The sequence below is a fragment of the Seriola lalandi genome, unplaced genomic scaffold (assembly GCF_002814215.2).
Source record: "Seriola lalandi dorsalis isolate HSWRI2012SDOR001 ecotype SW California unplaced genomic scaffold, Sedor1 jcf7180002054748, whole genome shotgun sequence".
NCBI lineage: Eukaryota > Metazoa > Chordata > Actinopteri > Carangiformes > Carangidae > Seriola > Seriola lalandi.
The window spans coordinates 3,274,367-3,277,229 of NW_019525301.1; positions in this window are offsets into that span (position 1 = coordinate 3,274,367).

Below are 2,863 nucleotides of genomic sequence, written 5' to 3' on the forward strand. Positions count from 1 at the left end.
GGGGGGCTGCCCCACCAAATGCTCCAACTGCCCCACCAAATGCTCCAACTGCCCCAACAAATTGTCCCATTTCATTTCATCCCAAAATTCAAAAAATAACTAAAAAGTATTTTATTTTGTCCTTGTCAATAACATGACACAGTCCAATAATCAAACTTAATTTACATCTGATTGGTTGGTCTTGCCATATAAAAACTGGACACAGTGAGGAGAGCAGGTACTTCTCTTTCATTTCACTTCATCACTACTCTCTGGTGACCAGCCTGCTGTGCTCACACTCAGTGACTTGACTGTGATGATTTGCAATCACCTTGTAGACATAGCGGTTAGCTCGTTAGCTGCGTTTGTGCAGCTTTACACGGCATAGTAGCGTCACATTTCTCTCTCAAAAACAAAAGCACCCACAATTTTAATTTTCAAAACTTACATTGCCAGTTACATTGAGGTGTCCCATTAAATAGAAAATACATTAGTGGACTACAAAAATATACTGGATTAAAACAGATAGCTTATTTTTTACAATGTAAAATAATGTAAGAATAGATGCTTAGACATAAAGTTGTCCTCCCAGGGCGAGAGGAGGTGGGTTTTAAATGAAATACCAAATTATGGTCTTATGTATTATTAGATTCTGTGACCTTAGTTTTAGATTAAATAAAACACTACATGTTATAGCCCCCCAAGCTATCCTTCTCAGACCATGTTGCACCCATCTCAGAAAAATCAGGCCTTAACTGACTCAGTACTCCACCCAGCTCTTGGTCCAGACCACGGTTATCTCTCACCTCGACTACTGCAGTGCCCCTCTGACAGGCCTCCCTTCTCGCTCAATGAAACCCTTACAGATGGTCCAGAATGCAGCAGCCCATCTGGTCTTTGATCAGCCTGAAAGATCACATGTCACTCTGCTAATCATCGCCCACACTGACTACCAATGAATAAAATTCAAGTCACATTCTCAGAATGTTAGAGCCAGTACACAGTCAGCCATGGATTCCTCTTTTCATATCAGGGCAAGTCTGTGAGGTGAGTGTGCGTCAGCAGGTGGGTAATATGCACCTGTGGACATCGGTCATCACATTAATGCTTCACGGGGACTTAGCCCTTTGGTTCTGTTAGCAGTATTTCAGATGGAATACTGTATATCACTAAAGCATCTGGCCATTTCAAACTTGTGAACTTCCTGTGGGAGACAGAATCTGAGAATTTATTTCTTCCACCAGACAGTTTTTCCACTGTCGTGTCATCTTGTTTTTCTTGTGGGGAACATCTCAAATTACTTTGAGAACATGTCTACAGTAATCACGATTTAGAGACATGTGCGAGGTGTGTTTGCATGTTTACAAAATGGACCTGATGGTGGCGGTAGATGGTCACGTTTCACTTCTTCCTTGCCCTTCAATATGTATTTTCCACCATTTTTTCACCAGGCTTGGCTTGTTTAGCAACAAACTCCATGCATTTTTTTCCATACTACAACTCAAAACTCAAAACCAACCAAACCAATCCCATCTCCCCACTATATCACCGGACCATAACAAACCAAACAGCTTCCAACTATCCAGTACTGCACACTTCTTCCACCAACGGATGCTCCCAACACCTTATTTCTTTATATCACATGTGTTTTTTGTTTTTCTCTCATATAACAAAAAGCTGTCAGCTGTTCTCTGCAGTAGTGTATGCCATCATGTTATGTTATGTCATGTCATGTCATGTCGTGCTATGCTACGTCTCGTTATGATTATGTCTTGTTATGCTTATGCACTTTCTTTGTCTTTATCTTGCTTCCCCAAAAAAGTTAGTCCTACGGTGACTGTCTCGACCGTGGACTATGAATGTGCAGTAAGCCACAGCTTCATCATGAGGTCCAGTATATATCTCACACAATCTAGTCTGCAGTGGCTGTCAGTCATCTGCTCTCTGCTGTCCAGCTGTTGGACATAACACTTACTGCTCCACTGAGATAGGCACTGATTAGACACAGGAGACATCCCAGGTCTCCACGGCAGGCTGTGGAAGCTGTTTCTACACTTATTGGTGATTTCCTCCTTCCATTTGTCTTAGACAGTTTCTTGCATCACCATAATCTCTGCCTCCCAAGCCTTGAGAGTTTCTTATCCTCCCTCTCCTGCAGCCTTGTCTGACTCTGTCCTATCTCTCTGGAAAACTGCCCAATCCATACAAAATGGTTTTCCCAAATTGTTCTTTTCACCTTGTACCTCTGCTTCTATTTGTTCTATCGTTGCTCTTGCTACTGCCAATTTAGGCACACTAAGTGTACCAGTTACTGTGTGCAGTTTGGTATATGCTGAGCAATTGAAGGCCCCAATTTGTCTGCTATTACTCTGACTGGTCCCATAAGAGGAGATTCAGAAGTGGAGTGTGAGGTTTACTCACATATTTCCCCGTGGAAAAGGGAAAGAGGATTCCTTATAAGGAGAAAGAGGGTAAAAAAGAACTTGATGCTTTTCCTAATTGTTGTAAAAATTATAATAATAAACTTTATTTGTATAGCACCTTTCATACAATGCTACATTTCATATGTAGAAATGTAGAAATGACATAGAAAGCATAAAATCAGTAAGACATCAACTTATAACAGCATTTAAAAGAAGTGCTGAGCGTAGTGAAGAGATAAGTTTAAAGTTTTCTTTTAAAAACAGTGATCTGCTTCTCTAATATCTGTATCTATAGATATCTATACCTGATATCTACAGGTTGTGTGTTCCACAGCTTTGGCCCGTGACGAAGGCTCCCTCCCTGATTTTCCTACAGGTACGTCAATAGTAATTTGTAGCTGTCACTAAATGTAATGCCCCTCTGAAGTAAGAGAAAATGCCAAGTAAAATGAGCTGTCTAG